Genomic DNA, 15,524 nt, shown 5'->3' on the forward strand with positions numbered 1-15,524 from the left:
ACATGATTAGAACAAGGAGGAATGTATAGAACGTAACAGACCAAGAAGAGAGCAATAGATTATATTTTCAGATTTAATTTTTCATTTTTGGGAAACAATTTTCTGGGGATTGTCATAAGCATCATCTGCATGGCCGTTTCCCAGTAGGAAAGAGTTAGGTCTCTGATTGATCTGCCCCTTCCCTGAAGGGTATTTTTGAATTAGAAATGAAATTCTCTGCCTTACTTAAGTGTGTCAGGAGTAAGTAAGCAATTGTAAACCAGTCCTACCTGGTCTGTTCACTGTAACCAGAAGTTTCTTACACTCTAAAGCAACAATGCAGTTCTCTCTATTTTCTAGCCTAAGATTTACATGGAAATCCAAAATCAAGGTAGGTGATAAATGTAAAAAAAGAAAATTGCAGTGACTATTTCATCTTCTTTCCTGTGTTTTGAGATTAAGGAACCCTCATTCCCCACCAACATAAAAGCTATACTCTTGGCTTTTAAGAAAATGGTTATTTCAGGAAAATTCAGTTTTTCAGCTGTGTATCTACCCATCCAGTAAGATCTGTCTGTGCAGCTTTTATGAACAGGTACATGTGGATTTCTAGAACAAAACAGCCATGAACTGCAGTGACACTGGTGACAACACAGAACAGGAATTAAATTTAGTCCCTCTACAAAGGTGACGCTTGGTTCAGTGGCATGGTTTGCTTTGGAATATTAAAAGCTAACATATGAGCAGCATGCAGCTCACTAGTGGTGTAGCTTTGGGGATTATTAGGGAGGATATTAATTGAAGTAGCTGAGGATTTAATCCGGGAGGTAACTTTAAAGAAGTTGGGAGCAGCAAGTAGGAACCTAGAGAACTGCTGGAGAAAATGAATAAACAGCTGGAGAACAGGGCCAGCCTCACTTTTATTGTGCATGGCAGTGAGTGGCACCAGAAATAAGTCAAGCAATACTGAACTCCTGTTCAGTTTGTATTTCCTGCTCCCAAAACCTGTGCTGTGATTGTCACCTAAGGTGTAGTTCATGGACAGCAGATAATCCTGTGGGTTGGATGGTGGAAACTTTTACTTTGCTTTGGAAGATAGGAATAGCAGAGTGAAACAACTTCACTGCAAAGAAGAAAGGATTGAGGATGAGGGGGCATGAATTAGTCTCACTTCACTGAAGCAAGTCATGCTACAGAGCTTTGCACTATCTGAGGAATGGGCTTGTGTATGGATAAAGTGATGGGAGTATTATCATTCTGCCTTAAACTGCTGTAAAAGGAAGATTTTGTTTGTTGGAAATTTATGGTGGCATATAGGAGTGTTTATGTGAACAGCAGAAAGCAAAGACACATTCTGTAATATCCTGACCATGTGTGTTTGCTAGGCTTAGCTTGGTTTTCCTGTGACTGAATTTAAATTTCAGTCTACTCCCCCTCCAAATATCTGTTTTGTTCTCCCCCACTTCTGCTGGTTACTGTGCTAAGTGTAGTGATGTATTGTGAGAAGTGCCTTTGTAACTAGCCTGTCTGCAAAGGACCATGTCCAAAAGAACAGAGAAAGTGATACACAGAGCATGAAAATCCTGTGGAGATTGATGACTGTGTACACCAGCACATGGAGATGTGTATTTATACAGGGAGGAAAGGAGAAGCAGAGCAAGAAGTTTCAAACTTTGGTCAGTCGTGAGAACTGACCCTGTAATGCTTTCTGAGGCTTTTTGCATGTGTATCTTTGATTCTCTGCAATGAGTAACGTGCTTACAAGGGATTATTTCATCTCCCAGGGGACAGCCTGACCCCTCTCACCTCCCCTTATCGTGGGCGTGAGGAGCCACGGGGGAGGTGAATTGTGTTTCGCCCTTCTCTGAAGGGTGTGTGCAGGGACAGAGTCTGGCAGACTGAAAAAATTCAGCAAAAAAATGAATTTTCTGGGCCTCAGTGTGACTGTCGAGTGTTTAATCTTGGCTGTGTGGCTGTGGGTGCTGGGCCTGGCAGCCCCTGGAATGGGGGGCATGGATACCTGTCTGTCTGTCTGTCTGTCTGTCTATCTATCTATCTATCTATCCATCCATCATCTATCTATCTATCTATCTATCAATCATCTTATCTTTCTATCATCTATCTATCTATCTATCTATCTATCATCTATTTATCTATCTATCTATCTGTCATCTTATCTTTCTATCTATCTATCTATCTATCTATCATCTATTTTATCTATCTATCTATACAATCTGTCTAGCCTATCCATCTATCAATCATCTGTCTTATCTATCTATAATCCATCTATCATCTATCTAATCTATCTATCATCTATCTGTCATCTATATCTGTATATCTATATATCTCTACATACCTCTATATATCTACATACCTACATACATCTTTTAGTACACCAACTACACTCAAAGACACTCCACTGAAGTGTATGCACATTTATTAAGAAGTCCTTATGTATATTTTACATCTTTTTTCCTCCTGATTTAAATGTCCTGATGAATATTTATTATACCCAATTAAATTTTAGTAGCATATTTGGTTGTCGGGAATGATATCTTTATTATTATTTACATATTCTTTTGTTATTTGCATAACTTTATTTACATCTTCAGCTTTATTATTAATGCACACATACAACTTTTAACATAAAGACAAAGCCTTTGACTAGAAGGAGGCTTAAATGCAAGTGTTTACACTGCTAATATCTGCCAGTGAAAATACAGAGCAGAAACTCATACCTAAGCCCACATGCTCAGGAAGAGACATTCCTAACGTCCTGTTGCTATTATCTTCATGATGAATTTAAAATATAGAAGGTTGGCACGTGGAAAAACAATGTGAATTTCTGCATCTGATGTAGATCTACGCAGTGAATATCTAAGAAGCAAGCAATTTGTCAGGAGTTTTCAGACAAAAGTTCCTATAGCACATGGCTTGTAGGGAGCAGTGATTTACAATTCCCTGTGAAAGCTTTTCTGGGCTGAAAATCTAATAGATGATGTTGCTATTTAAGTGCTAAGAGAATGTTTTCAGCCCTCAAAGGTTAGGATCAAATAAAAGTTGTGTTTCTTGGAACACACAAGGGAACGGTTTTATCCTGAACTGATGTGTCTCTGTTATTTATCTGTTTGAATTCATTGGAAAATAAATGTTTTCACCAGGGAAATATTTCATTTTAGTATGAAGAGCCATTGAGCACATACATCTGCCTTGGTACAAAATTAGCTGTGATATTAAACTCGTGTTCAAAGGTATATTGGCAAACATTCACGTGGAGTCCAAAAACACTCGTTACTCTTGTTTGATTCTGCAAAGCTGCTGTAGGTTTTCCATATGAGTACCCACACAGCTATCTAGTGACTGAGAGATGGATTTAACACCTTAGAGATGTGACAATTCCTTGAGGACTCTCGTGGCCTGTCTTGATATGGAGGTCTTAAGTACAATTTATGAATTCTGGTTGAAGTTATGAAGTTGCTGGTATGAAAAATGGGAGCGTCCTGGATTGCTGCAGATAGTGAATCCATCATTTTCTCACAAGGTCTGTCACATTCTGCAGTATAATGACCATGGAGAGTCACTCATCTTAATGCCTTTGTTCTGAACAGGGAATCAAGAGAACAGATTTTCCCCCATAATATCAGGAGAGGGAAATAAGGCCTTTGGTAATTTCTTGGACAGAAGCAAGAGGAAGAAACATTTGTTGAAAAAGAAGTCATGGAAGAACAAGAGACACAAACAGAGCTCTGAGGAAGGAATAAATAATTTCCTAAGAGAAAAACCCAACCTAATGGCAGGACCCAGAGTAGGCCAGAGAAAGTTGGCAAGTAGAGCTGAAAAAAATCTCAGAAAAGAAGCCATGAGACAGCAGAAAAAAATCCTCATCAGCTAATGAGCTCAGATTCCTGTCCAAGGAATTCTCCAAAGTGCTGAGGAACCAGAGAGAAAGAAATAAATATAAGCACTGTTTTTTTTTGTTGTTTATGTATCTTTTGACTTCATGATAAGTGACAGGGATATTTTGTACTTGGACGCACATGGGGATGTGTAAAGGGTCCTTGTGTTTAGAGTTTGCAACTGCTAATTCTAAAATCCTCTGGCTGGGGAGGATCCCTTGATGAATAACTACCCACAGATGACACTGCACTCTCTCCCAGCAGTGAGTTTCTATTCTTTATTTTTTCACTCTTGCTGTAGATGTGACCACGTTTTGCCAATGTCTGGCCTCCTGTCACTATTGAAGAGCTTTTAGAGGACAGAGTAATGGAGCACAGTTTGGGTTTGCTTTGGTGACAGCCTCTCTGTGCAGATTCTTTTTGGCAAATTGGAAGTCTGGTCTGAACCATGCCTTTTGCATCTGAAACAGAAGAGGTGGGGAAAGCCTTCGTCACACAATTAACTTCATTTTGTCACACTGAAGTCTCTGTTCCTTTGCTTTGCCAGTCAGACTGTGTTGAGCCCCAGTGAGAGGGCTTGCAGTGTTTTTGAACTTGAGAAATGACAGAGACCTCTAGCACAGGGTGTAAAACATAATTCCTGCCACTTCATCTCTTTTCAGTGACAGTATACTGGAAAGCAGTGCTGAGCACAAAATGCAGAGTCACTTCTTCCTGTCTCTGCAAGATGTTGCTTTAAAATTAGGTGAGATGCATTGATTTGAGAAAGCCAGGAGCGGGGCCCAAAGGAGGTGAAAGAAGAGATGCTACTTGCTCTGTTAGAGCTATTTACTGAGCAGCTTTTATTTTCGCCTTTTATATTGCTGAGAAATTCATACATTGTAGTTGCCTTTTGTGTACAGCTCTCAACAAGTATCTCTTTGTCAGCCTCACAAAGGGCAATAAACTCTGTGTTGCAAATAAGCCTCAGTAGCCGCTGGACATTATGACTAATTGTAATGCAGCATATATCCTTGAGGACTATAAACCTATATTAAAAGACAATGGTTGAGAGAAAAGCTATTGAATTTAGATAGTACTCATGTAACCCCATGGGGGCTCAACAGACAACAAGGAGGCCATTGATACCAGCTCTAATACAAAAAGCCACACAGACAGAGAGTCATCCAAACCAGTATGGTGTGTGGATGACCACATAGTTCAGTTTAATGCTGCTTTTGTTTTGTTCTCACTTTGAGGCAGACAACACACACTGGAACATCAGAATTAGTTCTGTTTAGATTGCTGCAGAGGGAATAAGCGAGAAAATTAATGGAGCAGTGCCCCCCTCACCTTCTCTTGTTGTGTGCCAGCTTGTCTGAAATCTGCCCAGTCCCAGGGTAAATTCTGTAATAAAAGTGAAAGAAAACACTGTTGTCTTCTTTGGGAATATTTTTTTTTTAGTTTAGTTTAGTTTAATTTAGATAAGTTTAGTTTAGTTTAGTTTTTCTAAAAGACTGAGAAATGTTGAAGTTTCATTTGCTATTTCTCTTTTTTAGTCTCTCTTTTTTTTCCCCCCTTGCATGGTCAGAATCAGTTCAGATCTGATGATATAACAGATCTGAAACTATCAGGATTGTTTTCAGTTAGCGTATGAAAATGTAAGCAGTCAGGGTTTAACATGCATTGCAGCTGAGGGCAGAACTGCTCAGAAGCTGGGAGACATTTCATGTTGAGGAATCCTGACCGTGGCTCTCACCCCTTGGGGTTGTTTTATCTTGGGTACCCCAATATTGTATTCAGTCACTGAATGAGTTGCACTAAAAATCACTTCCATCACTCTGGAGTGATAATTTTCTCTGCATAGATATAATTATTTAGGTTGTAACCTGTGTGTTTGTGGGCACAAAGCCTGTATTTTCCTGAGACCTGTCTGAGATACAGATGGTTCTTGAAATCGTGTTTCACTCGTTGTTCCAATATTAGGAACAAGAGTGTTCCTATAATTTAAGGGTGACCAGGCCTGTAGTTGGAACCTACTTGATAGACTAATTGATTATAAACTCCGCTCAGAAGAATCCCAATCTATTGCTTTACTAGCATTTTCAGGAAAGCCAAGGAAGGATTTGCAAACAGAAACAGAGCAAGGACCTACTTTCCTTTCTTTTTTTTAATTGTTTTATTTACAGATAACATCCTCTGTTAAATAGTTTTCCTAGGTATCCCTGCTGAATCACTCAGAAATCCATTTAAATTCCATGTAAAATTTCCATCAGTTTGCACTGTGGGAAGGTCATAGTTCTTTTCCTCTTTTTTTTTTTTTTTTTTTTTGTCTCATCAACTTAGATTTAAATTTTTCAGGGCCTTTGTAATTACAATTGCTGTTGCAATGGGTGTGGAACTGCTGCCTGGACAGATAAATGCACTTCTTCCAGCAGGTTTGCTCAAGCCCCATGCAGGACCTTGTTTTTCTCCCTCTTTCCTAGTATCTTTTCTCTGTCACTGGATGCCTCTCATTCTCTTCATACAGTTCTTTTTAACTTCCTCCCAGTGTGATTTTATTCTTTCTTTCATAGGATGATTTTTCCCTGACTGTAGTTTCTCAACAGTGTCTGTATAGCACCTCCATCTGCTTTTGTCCTGTGAAGGAATTGCCTCTAAAGAAACACCCTAAGTGGGAATTATGCTTTTATTGGAGCCAATATTTTACCCAGTGAATTAGTCCCAGTGGGATGAATGGGACGATTTGCATGCTTAACATTAGGCACACTGAAGTCCTTCACTAAATCAGGTCTAATGTGCACATTGAACTTCCCCTGACTTAGGGGAAATTCTGCAGTCCAAAAAACCTGTGATTTAAAGCCACCATGTGAAAACCTGGCTGTGCTGTGGCCAGTGATAAAGCTGATTGTGGTAACCTGGGTGGTACCTCAGGTGTTGATTTCTTAGACAGATACCCCAAGAACACAAAACCTGCAGTCAGGGGCCATCCAGAAAATGAATCCTGACTTGTACTGAAAGATTTGGTATTTTAAGAGTTAACCTACAAATTCAAACACTGTAATTTCATATGAATTTCACTTCTACCTTTTTCCTGTTAAATAAATTTGTTTCTTTTTAAACTGACTTCAATAAGAATAAGGGGGAAGGGGGGGGAGAGGGGATAGAATCCACCTTTTTGTTAAATTAGCTTAAAGCAAACAAACTAAAACTTCCCAATGTTGTCCAATGCAATTCATTATGCTGGTGCAGTACTCTTTTCTTTTTTTTCTTTCTTTCTTTCTTTTTTTTTTCCCCCTTTCCATTGCCTGAATAATGTTCTTTGAAGACTACATCATCAATAAACCACTCTGGTGAGGTTTAGAGGGCCTAGAATAATGAATAACAATTAGGGGCATTTAAAAGGTAATATTTTTTCCTGCAATTTGGGAATTGATTTATGAAGTTGGGGATCCTCCAATTTCATCAAATAAATGGTTTCTTAAACCAATTCTTCTTACCGTCATGGTAACACCTTTAGATCTGGCACAGTTAGCAAGCTTTCCTGCCAACTTATTGTTTTTGATGCAAATGAAGCATCTCAACTTGCACAATTAACAGAATTCCTGTCTAAAAATGTTATAAGTTTTCTACAGCCCAGTTAAAGTAGCACAGTATCAGTTTTACAATGAGAACGATCCCGTTGGGTTTCAGCTGTGTGATGTTAGACTCATTTTTGAAATTAAAGCCTTGGATATTTTTCCTCATGACATTTCTTGAAGATGTGTTGGAATTTGAAGGCCTGATGAGCACACCTCAAACAGAGCCATGCAGTGAGCCTGGATAAGTGAGTAAAAGGTCAAAGTCCTGCTTAGCAGCTCGGAAGAACAAACCATAATGCCAAAATCAGTCAGGGAAATCAATGAGTGGATGTGTAAAACACATGGAACAAAGCAGTTGGACTGAGGGGTAGGATTGTGATAATCACCCCAGTGACAAAGAAGTGTCCACATCCTTAAAAACAGCCGTGGAGAAGGCCAATGTGGGCAGTCACTGACACTCAGGCTGCTTGAATAACCTTCATCTCCAGCTCAGTGCCAGCGAGCTTTGATTCACCTTTAAACAACCAGCCCCTGGGATGTTTCCAGTATCTTGCTGGTGGGTCTTCTAATGGAATTAAACTATAATACCTTGCACTCTGGTAGGGCTGAATGTATGGATAAAAAAGATGCTGAGCTAATAGTCTTTTTTAGAGATCCGTAAGCCTCTTTGGAAGTACAAGCCAGAATAATATTTTCCAGAGCTCTAACCTCTTTGGCAGAACAAACCCCCCAGGCAGAATGTGTAAAGTTTTGAAAAACATTAAAATATTCCCTTCGACCCCAAGAAGGGTGAACAGCACAACTTGTAGGAAACAAATATTTAATACACCCAGAAGTGCTGCTTATGGTGCATTGCAAATAAAATCTATTTCTTCAGACTTCCCTCCCCTCTCCTTGTGTTGGGTGATGTATTGAACCATCACCCTTTTGCTTATCATCACACTGCTGATTTTTTTTCCCAGTGGAGAATTCTCAGCCTAGGTGGTGTATTGGTAATGCAGAGGAGTGAGGTGGAGGAGAAAAAAATGTTTCCCAGAACTGAAGTGCAAGGGCAACGTCTCCCAAAATTCTTTCATTGACTGCATGCTTAGGGATCACCTCGTGTTATGTTGGTCCAGCCCTTGGGCTAGTCCTTGACTGCTCCTTTGTAGCCAGTGTGGAAGAGCATGAGAAGAATCGCCTCAATGTCTGCAGGCCTCTCAGTGTGGATGTTCATGCCCTTTCTCATTAAAGCTGACTCATACAAGGATTCATAAGATTTCTTGTACTTCATTTCTTGTTGTTTTCCTTTTTTTTTTTTTAATTAGGAGGCAACATCAGCTTAAAGTGTACAAAGCTAGGTATTTAATTTGTATTTGCTTGTTATGCCCTAATCCTACCCACTATGTAGGCTCATGAAAATACGAGCAATTAAGTTCTGGGTCTTTGTGAGCATTTCGGGGCCCTTTGGAGTATTTTAATTCCAGCTCACTTTGAGGTACCAAGAGTGATATCTGCAGTGGGTCAGGACAGGCAGTGCTAGTTAATTTTGAAGGATGTATTTGGTAGAGATTTGTTATCTGTGGCAAGAGCCCTTTGAATCTTCCTGGTGGTGGGTGTAGAGTAGCTGGCTGGGCAGACACAGGCAGGGGATTTGACTTGCCTTTTTGGGGGCTGAGGTACACCTAAAGCAGGCTGAACTGAAGGGGGTGGCTCCCTCTTTTCTCCTCAGTAGAATGCAAGGAACCTCCCAGATATTTGATAGTAACCACAAAAGCAATAGAAAATAAAAATACCTTTTACTCAGCCAGGACTCTGTCAGTGTGTCTTGGAGAAAAGAGGACAAATGTTTGGAGATGCCCAGTAGGAGAGGGATGTGTAGAATTGCTAAATCAGATTTTTCAGTGTGGCACTAGATAGGTGGTCTGGAGAGTAACTAACTTTGTGCTGGCTTAGACTGTTTTCACACATTCAAGCTTGTGTTTTCAGAAAGAGGAAAAAAAATTAAAACAGTTTTTTCATTTTGGAAGTCTTTTCAAATGCTGTTGCATAGAGAAACGGTATGGATATAACAGTATTTATGAATCAACAACTTTAAGGAGCTTAAATATTAAAAACAGTATCTTTTTGTTACTTCTAAAGTATACTGTTTGAAAAAAGCTTGTTTTCCCCACTGCAATTCTATAGACTGAATATCTGTCACTGCTTTTCATCAGATCAGCCTGGAGCTACTAAGCCCTAATACCCTCAACAGACAACAGCCACAGTGCCAGGGAGGGATTGCCTGGGCTGCAGCTTCCAGAAACATGTGAATCACCCCAGCACTGTGCAGCTTTTTGTGCCTCTCTTGCAATTTCAGCAGGGAAATAAGAGTAATTAGAAAGCTCCATTTGGCACCAGTGCTGCTGGTTTGAAAGTGACCTACTAAGCTGCAAACCATTCTCCCCTCCTCCTCCTTTCTTCTCTACCCCACTCACGATCTACATCTGAAATCTGGTCCTCTCTAGAGTGGTGCTGTTTGGAGCTGAGCTGCTGCACTCCATGCACATTCCTGTTGTGTTTAGAAACTGTTGATAAAAGATCTCGCAATATTTATGTTGGACATACCCATGTATGTCAATACTACCATGTCCTTGCTGCTGCCAAATCCTGTCTTTTTCTATTATATTGATATATGGTGGGTTATTGTAGAGAACTTGCTTCTGTACTCCTTCAAATGCTTGAGTTATTCCATAGTTCCTCTCTGAGAGTCATTTGCTGCAGCTGTGACATTACTCATCCCTTAACCTAATTAGCTGGGTTTATTTACTCTGGGAGAAGGGAAGCACAGGATGGAGAGTGCATCGTGATCCAGCCCATCCTCAAACACACAGCAGAGGTGTGCCAGAGGAGTCTTCATGAATCTGATTTTAGAGGTCTTTGCTGCTGGAAGGGGACTGTGGTTTGATTGCTGCTCTGTGGAGGGTTGTCCAACATCTCGATATAAATTGAGCCATGGGGAGAGAGACACAGAAAGATGAAGTAGCTGACTCAATGTTTGACTGATAGGCCAATGTAATGAAGGTTTTGCAATCTTTTGTAAGCAGGAGTAATAGCATAGCAAAGGAACACTGGGGGATCCGTTAGATTTGCATACTTATAGTCCATCACAGTGATGAAATTAATTAATTTATATCTTACTGCATGTGCTGCTGTATGTGGCAAAAGTGGTAGAAATGAATCTTAAGTATGGATTTGTCAGTATTTCAAACATTTATGCGGAGTAAGTATGCAAGGTAGTCCAATATAGAAGTGATTATTTAAATGGTAAAAAAATTTGAAGGCTGTCTTTCCTCAACAGAAATAATATTTTGATTTAATGCTGTCTGATCAGCAAAACAGTCTTTAAATGTAAGGTCTGCTGGTCACCTAAATATCCGTATTCAGACCTACATATTGATTTAGATTTCTAAAGGTACCCAGCTCCACTAGTCAAACTTTGGTTGATGAGAATGACATACATTTTTTTTCTAGCTATAATTACAATATTTGTTTATTTTGAGGTAGATTTAATGTGCCATATAATTAACTGGTGCAGAGAATTAAGCTATAAAGCATCCTATTATCTCTCAGGCTTTTTCCAGGGCTATATGAGATTGTCACATATGGCACTGGTTGTTGATAACTAACCTAATGAAATGATACCATCACACAGAGGCTGTTTCGCAGTATCCGTTCCCACTGATAAGAAGTTATCAGTCTTGATATTGATTTGACATCTATCTGCTCCGTATGTGACTTTGGAAACTAATGACTGAGGTTGTACTGAATATTCAGAGATAAATTTTCAGATGAGCAAGGGACCAGCCTTCCTATTTCTCAGAAGCTTTTTTTTCCCTGCCTGCTAATGAACCGTGGGTGCAGGCATTAGCTCTGAGACAGCTTTTCATGATTGAAGATCAGATCAGCTGAGGGCTAATATTTGTGCTTGCGATGCATCATGTGGAGGAAACCAAGGGTGCAAGTACTGATGGAAGTTTGGCAAAGTGAAGGGCAGCTTTCTAAAAGAGTCAGGCTGGAGATAATACTTCTTTCCTAAAGTACAGCTTGATTTCAATGGAGCAACTCAACTCAAAATTTTGAGAAATGTCTGCTGTCATTGACCATCTAACTAGGGATCTGGAGCACTTGGAAAGGAAGGAACCAGCCTGACTTTGCAGGATGAGCAGGCCATTTATCTGTGTGCAGTCCAAAACAGCAGCAGAAGGAAAACAGAATATGCACGTCCATGACTATGTGTGAATGGGGCTGGGACAGGGGAAAAGATGTAATTTTGGGGTCTTGGTATCCTTGCCACACAAAGCAGAGATAGGAGAGGTGCCAGGGCATGGCCAGGCTGCCTGACCTCCACTCCTCTGCTGCCTGAGCTCAGCTCAAGGGACAGCAGGCTGGGGATGTGTGCATTTAGTGCAATGCACACAGAATTCCTTTTTTGTGTTAGCTCCATGGGCCAGGCAGGAATTTGGTTGCATTGTCTCCCCTGCATCTGCCCAGAGTGCCTTTGGAAGGTGACAGCTGGTGCTTTCACTCCTTACATGCAGTCATATCTGTCAAACAATACAGAATACCTCTGAATCTGGTAGAGCATGTCAGGAGTGCAGTCTCCCATAAGGCAGAACTCTAAAAAAAACCACCAGTAGCACAAAACCCCCTAAGTCACTCAATATGATTTTATCACACATATTTATGCTTGCCTGATGGCCAGTACTGAAAGAGAATGGGAGTGAAAAAATCCTACTGAGGGCAGTATGGAGTAAACAGCATCCCTGTTTAGATGAATTGTCCTCTGGAGAAGCCTCTGGAAAAGCCTTGGTAGAGCAGCTGCAGCCTGGGGTGTGTGTGTGTCACCTTGGTGCAGTGGGAGCACAACGCTCCGTGCTGAGAAACCCGTGTCTGCAGGGCTCCTCAGGGAGGGGCTCAGGCTGGATTGCCACCAGTGTGAGCCCAAGGACTTGTCAGGGGTTGTGGCACTCCGTGTGCATCCCTGGACTACATCCTCTGGTTTCCAAAGGGATCTGTGTGCTCCACAACCACCTGTGCCATGAGCCAAAGCATGGTGGGTGAGGGCAGTTGAGAGCACTTCAGAAGTGCTCCCCTAGTGCAACCTAAACTCCTAATGAGGGCATCTTGTTTGGAGTTGGGCAGAGGGGATTGGAATCCCTTCCTCTGGGTTCATATCTGGTGTCAACAACATCCCAAGGGGTGAATAAGTGATGAATGTTTGCTTCAGCTCCCACAGCACTGGTACCACTTTAGAGAGCTCTGGTTTTCAGTGCTCTTGTTAGCTCTGTAACCTTTCTGAACTGCCTTTGCCCAGCCTGCTGCATGCTGCATTCTTTCCTCAGTCCACTGCATTTTGTTTCTGTATTACACCACTTTTTTAGTGTTTCCATATTTATGAATTCATCTATCTACAATAACAATTACAGTTGGAATGTTTACTTTGCCTGATAACATTTACAGTTCATCTACTGGGCAAATACTTGTTATTCTTTGCTTATTTTTTAAAATACATATTATTAGAAAAGCTTTTGTAAAATTTGATTCATTCCTCCCAAATATGTTCCTTTTCACACAATTGGCAGGAACAAAAAAACAAATCGGAACAAAACAAAGCAGCCTCATCCTCCCCAAAGAAAAACTAAAGAAAGGGAAAAAAGGGAGTTGAGGAAGGCACCAGAATGATAAAGACACAACCAAGATCTAGCATTTAACTTTTTTTTCTGACAGTTTTACATCATCAGGTGCAATTATCGGTGACGTAAGACCCTGTTTTGTATTGTGTGAAAAAACCCAGGGCTGCCATTGCCCTTTATCAAGAGCTTGGTGCCCACGGGCTGCTCAGCAACGATGTTCATCACAGGGAATCCCTGATCCACCACGTGAATCACAGCAGCCTTGGAGAGGCTTTTGGATTTAGGCACAGAGGTGTTTGGCCCCATGCTGGGAAGGAAGAGGGACAACAGGGATTACATGGCAGTGTCCCACCTCCAGCCACTGAGATTCCTCTGGGACATGCAGTGCCTTCTCTGCTGGTCCTGGCAGCCCTCTCACCCAGCTGGGGTTAACTCTCACCTGCACAGGGCTGTCCCCCAAAGCACCAGGCAAGGAGCACGCTGCTGTAGATGCAAACACAGGCATTTTGTTGCCCATGGAAGTCTTCTCCAGCTGTGGAGCAGCTCCAAAAGCAGAGCATGCACTGCCCTGTCCATCCTGGTTCAGTGAAGTGGTTAATGCTCTGTGCAGTGCATGGGATTTATTTAGTGCAGATAGCTGAGGGACTCGGTTTTAATGTGCACTGGAAGGATATTGGCACACGTTTTTGGACTGCACTTTGCTCTCTGCCTTGATGAACTAAGCAGATACTGTACCATGAAAGGGAAGAGGAAGCTGAAACTTGGAATAATGTCCCTGTTTGTCTCACAGCGTGCTGCTGCTCATGATGTTGAGTTGGCACCAGTCCTGCTCTGCTTGGAGAACGCAGCCGTAGGCTCTGGTTGTGGGAGGATGAGCCCGTTGTTATCTGGCAGGGCTGGTGAGAAAGGAAAGGAAGGTTGATTCTGGCCAGATGGGAGATACTTTCCCAGTGTGAGAAAAGCATGCATGGAGGCTGATTATGCTCTGAACAAAAGAAGCAAGCAAGAGCCCTCCAGTTGGTGTGAGGGAATGAGGAGTGGGACAATAGGTATTGCCAGGAAACACCTGGCTTCAGGAGGAAGCTGAGGAGACCTTCCAGTGACTGAAAAGCCTCGTAAAATGTGTTTATTGACAGTGAATAAAGCATGGGGCAAAGAGAGTCCAACCCTTTATGAGGAGATGGGAATGTCCTTCCTCTGCACTGTGGTTTAATTTCCAGCAGTCTCAGATATGTGTTCTTTGTGGTTGGACCAGTCAAGAAAGTTCCTATGTGTTAAGTCTGAATATCTGGGGGACAAGCTCAGAGGGAGGAGCACGAAGACTGTACATTTGAATGCTGGAAGGAGTCTGCTCAACATCTTTGGAAGTGAGGCTTGACTAATAGGAGAAAACAAGACCTGAATGTTCATCTTTCCTGGAAATATTACTGCTCTTATGAGCAAACAGGTAGTAACAAAGGAGTTACCTATTTAACACAGGCTCAGAAGCTCTGCATTAAATTTCTAGAGGATAGTAATAGTAGTGAAGAAAACCTCTTTAAATGAAAAGGTGTGAAGGAGTGCAGATAAGAGGATGCAAAACTAAAATAAGCAAAGTAAAAGTGGAGAACAAAAGGGAGGATTTCCCAAGAGGTTAAAATAACAGCAAAATCTTGCAAGCATACGTAAAACCAAAGGGTCAGCAGAGAGGTGAAGTTGAGGGGACTGGAAACAGGGTTATTGCAACCCTAGAGTGACACAGGCAGGCAAAAGCTGGGCTGTCCAAATGTCTGCAACTCCAAAGTGGCTGAAGTCAGCCTTGAGGTGGGGACATCCAATACAGGAATTGTCTGTGAACCATCTTTTGTCTTTTTTGTCATGGACAGAAGTTTCTGCTTTCCCACTTTTACCTCTCCCTTCCTCTCTGTTGCTTTGAGAATTTCTGTTGGTTTTGTGTATTTTCTCTGCTTTTATGTGAAAAATGAATAAGGAAACAAAAAGGGGAATTATTTTTACTTCCCATTGCATTTTGACAAGGCAATGAGGTAGATATGGAATGGGTATCTCCACACCTCTATCATGATTTTCCTTTCAAACTATAAGGACTCTTCCTACATCTCTGTTTGGAGGTATAATCCAGCATCAAATAAACTGAAAATCATAGGCAATGAAAATCATCTCCATCCAATTCTGGATGAATGAAGTCAATTTTCCTGCTCTGCCTGCACTATCAGAGGTCTGTATTGGTGGGCATCGGCACAATCCACATGGTTTTCATCACTGCAAAGAGGTTAAATCCACCATGTCTTTACCATGCCAAATAATAACAAGAAATCATGCTTTAAGTATGCACCTGTGTAAGCCATTTTTATGAGACAAAAATGCTTCCTGATCCCTTGTGGGATCATTTATATGATGGAAATAAGAAATATGGTATTGTTTGGCTGGGAGGATAT

This window comes from Cinclus cinclus, chromosome 11, assembly GCF_963662255.1.
Source record: "Cinclus cinclus chromosome 11, bCinCin1.1, whole genome shotgun sequence".
Lineage (NCBI taxonomy): Eukaryota > Metazoa > Chordata > Aves > Passeriformes > Cinclidae > Cinclus > Cinclus cinclus.